Source organism: Amblyomma americanum, chromosome 9 (assembly GCF_052857255.1).
Source record: "Amblyomma americanum isolate KBUSLIRL-KWMA chromosome 9, ASM5285725v1, whole genome shotgun sequence".
Taxonomy (NCBI): Eukaryota; Metazoa; Arthropoda; class Arachnida; order Ixodida; family Ixodidae; genus Amblyomma; species Amblyomma americanum.
Window position 1 is genome coordinate 38,695,173 of NC_135505.1, and position 14,177 is coordinate 38,709,349.

At 42.4% G+C, this 14,177-nt stretch overlaps 1 protein-coding gene across 4 annotated transcripts in view; it reads right to left on the bottom strand.

Annotated features, from left to right (window-relative positions):
* The window catches only part of LOC144103988 (dermonecrotic toxin SPH-like), an 82,123-nt gene extending 74,427 nt beyond the window's left edge, over positions 1-7,696 (bottom strand). For 3 of the 4 annotated variants that reach the window (XM_077636744.1, XM_077636745.1, XM_077636743.1), the window contains exon 1: positions 7,523-7,695. The gene's annotated coding sequence lies outside the window, so the exon portion shown is untranslated. Of the gene's footprint in view, positions 1-7,522 lie in introns of all 4 variants that reach the window. The other variant, XM_077636746.1, reaches the window with a different exon arrangement.
* Positions 7,697-14,177: the final 6,481 nt, after the last annotated feature.

Consider the following 14,177-nt stretch of genomic DNA (forward strand, 5'->3'; position numbering starts at 1 on the left):
ACACTCGAAGCTCATCAAGGATGGAATCGCGGTCTCGTGTTTAAAGTCAGCTGCATCAAAGTATTGCCACCATAGCATCAAGGAAAGTGTCGATTATCAGGTGGAAAGACTGATTAACAGCGGGTATCCAGGTCATGTGATCGGCAGAGCCAGCGAAAAGGTTATTCGCTTAGTAAAGTGCCGGGGAAAAAACGACAAAAAAGAACACAGCAAACCAGTGGTAGTACCGTATGTGCATCGACTTTCAAACGGAATTAAGAACGTTGCTGGCAGGTATGGTATTGTTGTGTCTTTTCGGCTCCCAAGAAACTGTCAACGTTATGCCCTGCGATTCAAGCTAAGGTGGAGCTGGGCGCGAAGAAAAGAACAGGAGGTTGGGCTGTTAGGCATGTATCACCGTATGTCGCATGCAAAGTGGGCACAGTGTAAAGGATCCCCATGTCGTGCGGTAAAGTGTACATACGCCAGAGTGGTCGTTTTCTGAATGTGTGGCTGATGGAGCGTGCTGGAGATTTGCAAAAAGGTAACACTTCAAACAATATGGTTCTTCATTTTCGTGACTGCAGCAAGCGCAAGAAGAAATGTTCTCTTTTTTCCAAAACATGTGTTCTTTTTCGCAACCGAGATCGTGTAACGCGGGAGATAGTTGAATCCTATCATATCGCGGAAATGGGGCATACCTGTGTTAGTGACCCTTCAGTTGGCTTGTCTGATGGGGAAATAAGTTTTTTGAAAGAGCGACTGATAACAGCGTGATAATTTTTTCTCTGCTCATCGGTCGGCATGTGGCGTGCGATTACTCTGGGTTTGTTTTAGATTATTGTAGTATATATATATATATGTATATATATATATATATATATATATATATATATATATATATATATATATATATATATATATATATATATATATATAGAAGCCTCTAAATAAAAATTCTTGTAGTTGCTAGTAAGCGCTGTGTCCCGTCTGTGTCATTGTTTGTGAGCGCCTGGATTTATCATCATGAACGTATACCAACTAGCTCAGTTTTCTGCCCTCTTTCACCTTCAGTTATATGCTTTTTCGTCGTTGAGGTGTTCACCTAGGTCTCCAGATGTGGGAGCTACTGCACCTTTTTCTTTCCTCAAAAATACTTCCTTTCCTTAAAAGTCGTGATTGCGCAGAAAATACATCTGTGCAATCAGAATTTTTTTCACTTGTTACAGGATCAGTACTTGGGAAAACGAATCAAGTAGGTATTAGCTTCGACGGAAGCTCGGTGATCGCCTGACGCTAAGAATGCCCGTGCCTAAGATATTGTCCCGGGGAAATTGCTACAGCACTACGAAAGTCGCAGGATAAATACGGCTGTTGTCAGTCACTTGCATTGTGCTTCGTCCATAAGTATAATAAGGTGCCTTGTGGCAGTGCATAATTGCGTGCCTTCGAAATAGCCTATCATTTTCTTTAGCTCAGCCGGAAACGCCTCACTGAGGACGTAGCAGTCTCTTCATTTGTTCTTCTCAGAATTCAGAGTTCTACCCCGGCAGCCACTTCATAGTTGGTATTTCATGTCCCCGCAGGCACTAGCGTACGGCAGCTACTTCTTCGTCTCCTGCGATCACTGCTAGAATGCCACGAATCTCCACCAGATGTCACTTTGTAGACGGCTCTCTGGCAAGCAGGCAGGAAGTGGAAGACTTCCAAACAAAACACTTTATTTTGCAGCGTTCCACACAGAAAAAAAAGAACACCCAGTGCCGACAATAGCAAGGAGCATGCTCGGATGTTTTCGAGGAACTGAAAGAGAAATCCTTAACTTTTTCGGCGAACAGGAGCCGTTTATATCACCAATTGCTAGAAGTTTTTATTTTTCGGCCACGTTTTTACAGTCTGCTAACAATTCTTCATAGTGTTAAGAGCTGAGAAGTGAAGATAAATATTTCGATAGATTGCCTGCCAGTCCGGCAATGCTTGGTGGTGTGCCGTTGCCTGCCAGGAATTTAATTAGGAGGGATGAGAATCAGGCAATTAGTTTACGAAGTTACTGCAAACATTTTTGCTGGTGTGATTAAGCTGTTGGTTGATGGTCTACTATACGCACTGTTGACAATCCCTCAGGTAAGATTTCAGTAGCGTTAAGCAAGTTCCATGAAGTCGATAAGCCTGTATGTTATTGAGAATTTTGTGATTGAGAAAATCAAATGCCTTACAGTAATCGACGAAGATAGAAAGCGCAAGCATCTGTTCGTCAATAATTCCTAAAATACTTCGTTTCACAGTAAATAGAGTTGCCTCCAACGGCCTGTGATTTTTGAAACCAAATTTTGAGTTCGTGGTAACGTTTCTTTCTTTAAGAATCTTATTTATTTGTAAAAACTTTTTCTGTTGCCTACGAAAAATTGGCAGCACTAATATTGCACAGTAGTCAGTGGCCAAACCCCGGTCACGACCCTCATAATCCCAGACTAAGCTTTTTCATGGCATCAGGATAAGTATCACATTCAAGGATAATAATCACTTATGTGTAAGCACGGGACTTATGAGCGGTGAAATATATTTTTGGTTTAATCGGCAGGTGAATAAAATTTTATGCTTTACTACAATACAGTATTGCTTTACTACAAAAAAGTGCTATACATTTTTAATTAATGTGCTGGTATATATAAATGCGGTTTTGTATAATGCCGCCGCCGTGGTCGATCATTGGTTATAGTGCTCGGCTGATAGCCAAAGAGACGTGCGTTTGATCCTGACCTCAGTGGTCGCATGTCGCTGGAGGCAAAATTCTAGAGGCTCGTGTACTGTGCCCTGTCAGTGCATGTGAAAGAGCCGTTATTCGTCGTAATTATCTGGGAGCCTCCACTACGCGTCCCTCATAGCCTGAGTCGCTGTGGGGGATTAAACCCAACATAACGAAACCAAATCTTGAATACTTGAGAGAAGATTTCATTCGTCGGGAAGGTCGTGTAGAGCGGCAGAGATGTTTACAAATAGAAGGCTGAAGGAGCATACAAGTGCTGAACCATAAAATTCATCCCCATAAACCTTTAAAAATATGCCATACATATTTTACTTTCCAGAACTACAAGGCTGTTAACACCTTCCAGATCATGTTAGGGCGCCGAGAAATATTATCAGCAGCCATGTGCGTGCTTTCCCAGGGTAAGGTCCGCGTTTAGTTCCGCAATATTTTGACTTCATTTAGCACTATTTTAGAGCGCTTTCGTAATATTTTATGGTAAAGACGACTCATTTTATTCACATGTTTCTAATGCTGTCGAATAACTCATAACTTTCTCGTATTTTTTTCTTGGACGGCGTGTTAGTTTTTTTTTTGGAAAAACTTCACATAAATATGTGCAAAATGTTATTGTTGGAATTGGTTTTACTCTATACAGAGGAGCAATGACCGAGCAATGACATTATATTTTTTTTAATAGTTCCGTCCTATTGTACGTGATGATTTCAAAACTGAACTGCTGCGTTTTAAACTTTTTGTCAAGCCAGCATTGTCTACCGAGAAAGCAGGAGCGTGATTCCTAATACCACAGGCAAGTGTATAGCATTCAAAGGCGTGGTGTCAACTTTTCCGAGAAAAGGATATAGTGCTAACGATCTAATTTCGATGCTAATTGGTGAGCTGATTGTAATTCCAAAACCAGATAAAGGTCTGGCATGTTATATTCGTTTACAGGGATACTGTGTTCTAAAACCTTGATATTAGAGTCTCCGCTGCAAATTAGGTGACAATTATTGTCGCATACATGTCCTCTTGAAGTTTCATGAAAGGATAGGAGTCGTGCAACATTTCCGTCTGGCGGGCGATATATAGCAAAGATGATTTCATTTTTGTTTTGGCGAGATAATATTTAAAAGCCATCGGTTAACGAACTGAAAGCCGACGCCATATCACGTTCGTGATATCGATGACATACAAATTAAGCCGTAGAAACCTGTTTTAGATTATATCTTGCTGCCTCTTTTATCTATATATAATTTGGTTCTTTCCACAGGAAACTTTGCGCAGAAAATGCAGGCATCAAAAGTAGTCGTACTGTACAAGGGGGCTAAAAAAAACTTGTCGAGCTACCGTCCTATATCTATACTACCTGTTTTTTCTAAGGTGTTAGGAAAATTAATACAATCTAGAATCATTTAATTTCCATAAAAATGTAATCTAATTAGTTGCGCACATGAGGTTTTCGTAGAGGCCAATCCTCTGAACTGGCCCTCCTGGCACAGAAAGATTTTATTCTGAAAGGATATGAAAACAAAGGGATGGTTGCTGGTGTATACATTGACTACTCCAAAGCGTTCGACCGCTTAAATGATCATACTTTACTAAGAAATTTAGAAACATAGAATTCGAGGTATACCCCTAGACTTAATACGTTCGCACTTGGAGCATCGCACACAAAAAGTTCTAATAGGCGAACATCTTTCTACTTCTAAGCGTGTTACTACAGGCGTGCCTCAAGGAAGCACCCTAGGGCCCCTATTGTTTAACTTTTATGTCAGTGACATTGTAAACATTAGCACAAAGCCAAAATATGACACAGTTATATTTCGAAACAATGATCACAGCCAGCTTGTATGCAACATTAATCAATCATTAGAAAATTTAAGCGCTTGGAGCAAACATAATTCGCTGGAGATAAATGTAACCAAAACAAAAGCCGTGCTTTTTTCACAATGCAGTCTCCGATGCCTATCATGCTCTCAAATATAAATCTAAATTTTGACCATGTTCCTATTGAAGTTGTTAATGAAATGAAAACACTAGGTGTTTATTTCAAGACAAATATGTCCTGGGATAGGCAGATAAATGAAATAATTTCACGCCTGTCAAAACCGTAGGTATTTTAGCAAAACTCCATTTCTGCCTGCAGCCGAAAATTAAGCTGCATGTCTATAACTCATTATTCTTGCCTCAACTAATTTACTGTTTCCTTGTATGGGGTACAACTACAGAAACAAATTTAAGTCGAATATATGCATTATAAAAAAATGCTATTCGCCATATAGCTGAAAAGGGCTACTGCACTCATACTGCGCCGCTTTTCAGGATTTTAAAGTAATGTCAGTACACTATCTCTACTCGTATAACTTAGCAGTTCGCTATAAACCGCATATAACTACCTGTGAGAGCACAATGCTTTCGATAACCAATCTAACAACACTTACACGAAAATATCCTTCGCGTTCTGCTCATAACTGGGCGGTACCTTTCGTACGAACGACGTTTGGCCAGCAAATTCTTGCACAAACTGTGCTTACTCTGTTAAACTATTTTCGCCAAAATAAAGTTAATATTGAAAATGTAATTTAAAAAGAATACATTCATTTTTTCTCTCGTAAATGTATTTTTTCTGCTCTTCGTGAGGTGTGTTTCACCTGTGTCTTTTGGATTTTTTGTTGGTTTGTTGTTATGTACAGTTGCTATTATTCGCTGATAATGTTTGTAATTCATATTGTGCATTTACCTTTAACAACAAAAAGACTGAACTATGCGTCCTAAGAGCTAAAATGCCTGTAAATGTACTAGGATGCACTGCCTAAATTGTAAGTGCACCAAATGTTACTACCGACCCCTCGCTGTGTTGCCATGTAAGTGGGGCCCGAGCGCCGTCAAGTGAATTAACGTTCACGTTTTGTTTCGGGTCCCTAATTTCTTACTGAAATGAAAGTAAACTTCAAACTTCAAACATTAATTTTTTACACTAATATAAATTGCAACACCTCGATCTTTCGGACGATATAGAAATACTTTTTCATAGCAATCAATAGTGATAGTTTTTAAATTATGTGCATACCATGTTTCAGACAATAGTGAAATGACAACCTTTGATAAAATACGCGTACAACCACGGCACGTATAATCGCTTGAGACCCGCAGCGGTGGTTAAATGAACAGTGTGTGAAGACACTTAGATGGTGGACCAAGGTTCAAATATCAGCTGAATGGCCGTGCTTCTACGGTCGCGATATCACAAAATTAGTTCTAATTGTATACGACGTCACAGAATCTTAATACTCTCGAACTTATCGAAATTTTTCCAGAGGCCTCAGAGTGTTTCGTGATAGCAGCTTCTGTATGCAAGGCACACAAGAAAATTTGCGAGGCCTTAATTTTAGCATTCGTCCTGTGCTGACCACGTCTAGTTTTTAGAGCTAGGCGATGGGACCTCCATATATCTCAAGACCGGCAGAATAACTTTATTCGTCATATAAGCTTGAGGAGATGATAGCGTCACAACAAAAATCGAAAACTTCTAAGAGGAGCCACTGTGTATGCTATGTATGTCAAAGATGGGCTTTTGGAAGTTTTCTGCGCAATAAAAAGCAGAAGCACTGCAGAGGCAGTAGCTATGTGCTCAGAGAGCGGCACACTAAACTAAGCCCAGTTTTGCTTTTACAGAGTTCACTCAATACTAAGACATGACTCAATACTAAGACATATGACTGCTTTACAGAGATGGGCTGCTATAAACCTCGGCTGTTTTTCGCAACCTAAGAATAACTTGGTTTTCTCAGGCCGATAAGAAAGGAAGTTTTAACCATGGCTGTCGGATATACCGGCCAAGGCGTAGCAGTTGAAGTTAAGCCTGTGCTGAAGTCAATAATCTCTCTTTCTTTTAAACAAAACTGTTAAAATAAACCTAAACCACAAAATATCTGAGTTTCAACTTGCCTGACCCTAAGCAGTAATTTTGAAACTTGTCTGATTTCTTGTTGTTAATTGTATTACGTATGTATTGGATCTCATATTAATAAACTCAGTTTTATACTACAATTAGACTCCCAGCAACACTTACACTAAATTATACAGAAAGGATAGAGTTGTGCATATCTAGCCATATATAAATTGGGTGCAGAAATGTTAATATTTGACTTATTTATTTATTGATACTGCAATCCCGGAGTTCGGATTTTAGCAGGGGGGGGGGGGATACAAACTAAGCAGTTTAACAAAACAGGCAAAAGTAAACAAACTTAACAGTGCAAATTGAAGCTCTTCTGCACCATAACTCAGCTCATAGCAGAACCGCCACAACCTGCAGCACGAATTAGAAAGGGTTCCTTAGCATGTTGTCGCTGAGGCTGCCAAGCCAGCCACAGGACTCAGGTCTCAGGTCATACAATCTGTGCTAACAGCGTGCAGCTTTAGGAAATCAGAGAAGAAAAAAAGGTCGCCACTGTCTGGAAGACGTTTAAGGAACGAGCGTTAGGTGTTAGGTTAAGTAGATGAAGAAAGCGAAGAAGAAGGCTCCGCTCCATCATGAAAATTAAGGATCCCAAATGACGATCGCCATCACGGATTTGGAAAGCGCTAGGAAAAGGGAAATGTAGGCGGAATATTGATAGACGACTGACGAAAGAAGTGAACTGAAAGTGTGCTCTGACGCTGGTTACTGAACTCGTCGCTTAGAAGGAGAACGGATTTCATGTTCGTTGATAAGACATTCCATGGCTTGTGATTTTCCACAATACCGCGGCCACCCTAAAGAACAAAGAAGTAGCTGCGTGCAACCCTCACCTTTTTGTTCCGCTGCTTAAATGCCGACAATGGTTTTCCAAGTGACCTCACAGTATAACTGCTACGCCGTAGAGGTTGCTTTCTTGTTCACTATATTCACAAGGCTACCTTCGATGGTACATGGCGAGCGCGTTCAGGTCTCAGTGTGAGAGCGTTGCAAGCTGCAAGTCTGGCCTAGAGGTATACCGGATGTAGCGTCCTCAAAGCATTTGTTGGTGTAGGTATACCACAGGATGTAACAACAAAAAAAGAGGCACACTGTTGTGCAGCCTTCTTCCGGATGTATGCGCGTAGGAAACATTTCTTTGTTTTTTTGCCCTGCTCCTTCCAACTGCGCGGAAACGAAAAAGAGCGCAGCTGGCCAAAAGTAACAGTCTTTGGAACGACTCTTTATATTTTACGTTGCCATTGAAGCCGGTTTGCTCGCCTGATCACATTTGTCTGTGATGAATGTTGTAAACTAGGAAGCGCAAAAAGACCGGACGAGAGACAGAGTAAGGGACACAAAAAAAGGTTCGCGAGAGCTACTACCAACTGTGTACTCATGCCGTGGGGCAGGGGATATATAGGACCAGAATGTTCAGCATGCGCGTGGAAAAGGCACAAACACCGCACATCAGTCATGCGCACAAGTTAATAAAAAAATAATCTAAAAAGGCACATTCCGATGAATAAACGTGCACACACGTGTCACTAACACAAAGTTCGGACAGTTTACAAGGCGGATTTAAAGTGGTGGCGAAGGCTGGGCCGAAAAGTGGTTTAGCGCGACTGCAGCGCAACCAGAGGATGGGGGGCTAAACACTCATATAAAGAAATGATAAAGCTACAAAATTGGAATGTAATCTGCCAATAGAAAAGAAAAAATATATTAGCACCTTGTTTTATGAAAGAGGTAAGTCATTTTGTTAAAACCTGGCAAATTTTGTATTTTTGCAACACTCTTGACCTGCCCCCTATTCATGAGTGTGCGGTGCATTACAGCGCGTCTTTGCAGGCCTTGTTTCGATACCCGGCTAACCCGGCCACGCCAGTGTCTGGAAGTGTTGCTGCCTTTCTATGCTGCCCCTCCTTTACCAGTCACTTTCATTGCGTTCCCAATTGCACATTAACAAGGCCATAACTAGCAGGAACTCGAGCACACAAGGCGAGCACATTTGACTGGCAAAGGTTGGGGCGCGCTGAAAGGCAGCAACCTTCGAGAGGTACGGGCTCGAAAACGCGGATTCTACAGAAAGACCGCTTTATAATTCGCGCCAAAGCATACGTATGCGTGACGTCATTCTACGTCACGTTTGCGTAGTTTGCTCCCCAAAATCCAGGGGGCGCTGGAATGCCCACGAGCCGCCATTTTTTGGACCAATGGGCGTCTATGGAGCCTTCGCTACCAGTGTACATCTACCTTGCAGTTTACGGATATAATAAGCCTCTAGAACGAGCCTAGCCTTATCATTGCCGCTCTTGCTTAGAATCGTGGTCTTCTCCAACCTTGCCCTACACGTGCACGAAGCAAGGTGACGCACGAGATTAGCACTAGCGTCTTGGTTTTCTATGTTTTTGGCATGCTCCCGTAGCCGGTCATTAATACAGCGGCCAGTTTGGCCAACGTATGAAGCCCCACACGAGAGGGGAATGCAGTACACCACTCCTATTGCACATTTAGTGTAGGCGATCCGATGTTTTTTGTTGCAGCCCCTGCCGGCATAACCCGTGATGCGAGGGCATAGCTTACATAGCTTGTTTGCTGCTGAAAACACTAAGGGCACACGGTGCCTGCCAGCCACTTTTTTAGGTTGTGGGAGAGTTGGAGTACATAAGGGACCATCAGCGGCTTTGAAGAAGGGGGTTGAGATCTTTTTTGGGCGCCTTTTTGCTTCTCCAGGAGGGTTTCAGCGACAGCTGAAATGGCCGGGCCAGGGAAGCCTGCTGATAAAAATCGCGCAACCTGATCATTGACACTCTGTTGCATTTTATGAGGGCCAGATTTTAGAAGCGCAGACTCCAGGCAAAGCGACGCAATACCAACTTTGAATGAGCCGAGTCGTAGCTGAGCAGCTCTTTTTTGCTCGAAGCCAAGCCAGGGTGAAAACAAAATTCATTGCCTTTAGCAGCGGCCTGCAGTTGCCATCTTTGGCAACTGCCATTAATGCCTGCTCATAGAATTCTCTGGATGTTTTTTCCCGGAAAAAACGCACTAACCGGATATGCCATTTAGACCATTGTTTGCGAGAAGGGCTCGTGGCAACAGAACGTCAGCCGTTTCTTGCTCGGCAAGCTTAAACACATTTCTGTTGATGACCCCTTTCTGATTAAAAAGTCACAAGAAGTTGCCGATTTTGTGCAGAAGAACGATCGGATGGATCTAGCCTTTTCCATTGATATACAAGATTTGTTTTATTCTGTTCCACACGCTGAGCTTTTAGCTGAGATTTTAGAAAAAGCATTGGAGGCTCGGGGGCTGTGGCCTTCCAGAACTCAGTTTGAATCTCGGTAGATAATTTTTTAAGATTACAAGAATATTACTTGCAGGCAACTTTTATCTCTCATGGCAACCAGTTTTTTCTGCAGCGTAAAGGTATCTATATTGCCTCATGTGTAGCCCCAATTTTATGTGACATTTTTATCTTCAACTGACCGCCTTCTTGCAGAGACTTTTGAAGGGGGGCCAGTTTTTAAAGTTTTTAGATATGTTGATGACTTTTTAATTATTTCAAGACCAGGGAACTCTCCATCCCTGGACCATATTGTTTCACTTGTTTTAATTACTTTTAATCGACTCGGGAAAGGTTTAGTTTTTACCCATGAACTACCTGAAAGTCAGGCGTTGCGTTTTGTAGACCTCAAGCTTAGGTTCTTCCGAGACCATATTTGCTGGATGTACTCCCCCCGAGCCAACAAAGAGCTGCTCAGCTACGGCTCGGCTCATTCCAAGGTGGTAAAACATGGTATTGCGTCGCTTTGCCTGGAGTCTGCGCTTGAAAAATCTTATCCTTATAAAATGCAACAGAGTGTCAATGAACAGGTTGCGCGACTTTTATCAGCAGGCTTCCCTGGCCCGGTCATTTCAGCTGTCACTGCAACGCTCTGCAGAATCAAAAAGGCACCCAAAAAAAATCTGAACCCCTTCTTCAAAGCCGGTGGGGATCCCATATGTACACCAGCTCTCCCACAACCTAAATAAAGTGGCTGGCAGGCACCGTGTGCCCTTGGTGTTTTCAGCACCCAACAAGATATCTACGCTGTGCCCTCACATCACGGGTTGTGCCGGCAGAAGCTGCAACAAAAAAACATGGGATCGCCTACACTAAATGTGCAATAGGAGTGGTGTACTGTATTCCCCTCTCGTGTGGGGCTTCAAACGTTGGCCAAACTGGCCGCTGTATTAATGACCGGCTACGGGAGCATGCCAAAAACATAGAAAACAAAGACACTAGTGCTAGTCTCGTGCCTAACCATGCTTCGTGCAAGTGTAGGGCAAAGTTGGAGAAGACCACGATTCTAGGCAAGAGCGGCAATAATAAGGCTAGGCTCTTTCTGGAGGCTTATTATATATGTACGCTGCCTGAACGTTGTGTCAATGACACGTCTGTATATGTTTATTCATCGAAATGTGCCTTTTCAGATTATTTTTTTGATTAACTTGTGCGCATGACTGATGTGCGGTTTTTGTGCCTTTTCCACGCGCATGCTCGACATTCTGGTCCTATATATTTCCTGTCCCTCAGCATGAGTAAGCTGTTGGTAGTAGCGCTCGTGAGCCTGTTTTTGTGTCCCTTACTCTGTCTCTCGTCTGGTATTTTTGCGCTTCCTAGTTTACAACATTCATCACCAAGAAGCCCGGCAGCTTGCTCTCCTGTACTGCGCCTGTCACTTCCTCAAACTGATTTTTTAGGGGACAGAAGTAACTGCATACGATATTTGCGTTTGTTGCGTCCAGTGTTAAGGCGCCGGCCCGGTGCTTACAACTGATCACTTTCTCATTTCTAGTATGGTGATCTGGGCTTCTTGTGAAGGTCCGTATTTGAAACAGCGCGAAAGTCGGGACAAAAGAAAGAATTTTTCTTTCCGGTGTTAGCGTCCCAGAGGTCAGGACGATACACAAGCATCAAGAAGGCACTCCTGTGGTAGTATTTTCTTCCAGACTTCGGAACGAAGTATACGACACAGCGCTTGTGTTGTCTCCTTCCTTAGCCTCATTTCTAGGTTTAGCAAGAGAAACGACAATTCGCTACTCTTCGTGCGCCGCTGTTGTGAAAACAAAGGCAAAAGTATAGTAGCTGAGCGCATTAGCAGGCGTTAAACCTTCTCGAGAGTCGCCCACAAAGTACGCATGATCGCTCATCGCAGTGAACGCTGGTAAGAGCGGAATCGCTGCTGCCGTCAAATGGAAGTAAATCATTAGCCTATATGAGAGAGGGCTAGGCGAAATGATATCCTTGAATTTAAATACCTCTCGACGCGTCCGACAACGGCAGCAGACAACATCTGTCGAAGAACACTAAGTGTTAAGGGAACAAAAATGTGCACTGTTGTTGTGGGATTATGCTGGGAAGGCTGATCTAACAGGTGTTTATCTTCTCCTGCGAGTGAATATGTGGCCATTGAAATGACGCCAGACAAGCACCGCCTGTGCATTATCGAGAGTGTAGTGCTCCTGAATGTCCGAAAGTGAGTACATAAGAAGGTTCAGCGTGAGCCCTTTACGAAAGCTTAAGCCATGTAGCATGAATCTCAGTACGAAATCTCAGTAGAAAAAACTAACCATCTTTTAAGAAAAACTGGTAACAGTCAACCATACCTCTCTTTGTGAGAAGCTCAGCCACGACCAACGTTTGTTCTATGCGCAAAGAAAGGATGTCGGTCAACACTTTACTGCGAATTACACAATACGATTTATTTTACCTATTATTGCTTCCTATTGCTTCCGAAGTACCTATGATGCGTTTTATTGCGCAGAAAATATTAAGCAGTTGTCTGAAAATATTCAACTGACAACATCACCTATGCGCAATGAAACTGCAAATTCTTTGGCAAAAAGTACCTAGAACCTAACGAACAGAACATAAATGAGATGCACAACCAGCTTTGTTTTGTTTTTTTCGCGATTTCTACACCATATTTGTCGTACTATGTTTAGCTCGGAATGTTGGCTTTGCAATTATCTTTTTCATTTTCGCGATGCTCAACGCTTCGGCCCAGCTTAGCAATGTTTTACGAGAGCCGTAACAAGAAGCTGCACAAAATAAGGCAAAATATGCCGTTGTACAGACTCTTTCGGCCTTAGTTCTCTACCGCATCATCAGAATCAATGCACGCAGCACCTGAGCTATTTTTGAGGTTTGAAAGAGGCGCTGCATTCTGTGGCAGATCCCTGGGCACAGCTGTGTTTTCACTGCGAGTTACAGGCACATAGATTTGAGGCATTATTATCGCTACGATAATCGGGCGTGCTATCACTACCTTGCTCCACATGTTGCGAGGTTAATCTAGCCTACATATTTACGTGAATACGGTCTTTCCATACGACTGTTGAGGCTGTTGGGGTAATTCACTGACCAGAGACAAAGGTAGAATTACATCTTTAGTGACTTTATCGGCAATTATTCTTTAGTTTTTTTATTTCTTGCTTTAGTTTGAATTTTCTGCTTTGGGTGCTTTAGAATATTCAGTTTCGTTAGTTTGAATTCTTTAATTCGTCAGTTTGAATTGACTGCTGGCGCAGACTAGAGGAAATGAAGGTATAAATTGGCTTGATTAGTTTCGATTAAGTTCAACCTAACTTATTGCTGTTTATATTTTACCTATGGCATTTGGCTGCAGGTTTTTGTTGCTGTTCTGACAACGCAGAGCGCGGTTTTTGTTGTCATGCTTTTAGAGAGGGCACATACCCACGACGGGGATCGTTCACACATCTGAGTGACAATAATAGATTATAAACTGCGTGATGTAAAGACAAATGGGAGAATATAATATGATATGCAAAAACGGTATTCATCAAAAAACAAAAGGCCGACCTTCGCTTCGTTGCCTCTTTCTTCTTCATGTATCTTCTGGTTAATTGGCCAACTTGAAGTGCACGTCTTTGATTTAAGGCTGAAAAATACTCTATCAAATTCTCTACAGTTGAACATATTCCCAGCTATATTGATCAGGGTTTCATTTACTTTTTTCAACGCTCCAGAAAAACTGAGTCTGTGTCGCCCAGCAAGTAAGCCGATGCTCTCGAAGCCAGCCACGTTTCTTTTATTGGTTTTTCGAATTTTGACATCATAAACACCATTAATATCAAGTTCGGTAACTCTTCAGAGCTCGCCTCTGTGGAAGAAGTGGAGGATGCCGTGTCTATATGGCGATGTATCTGACATAAGTCCGAGTAAATAATGCTTGGAGTACGTAGAATACCGTGTTGTGTAGAAGTGACTGCTATGCAGGAAATAATTGCGCCTTGTGTGTATTCACGGGTGGCCTCGTTCTTCCGTTTCGTGAGAGAATTCTAACAACGTTGATGATGTGCAGGTTATCCGAATGAGATCTCAACGCTATACCATGCGGGGGCCGCTATCCGTTAAATTCCTAAGAACCGTCAGCTGGTCGTGTTTTTTTCCTTCCAGTACACCCCATGCTGCACAACAAATTGCTGCTAAAGGTTTAACGC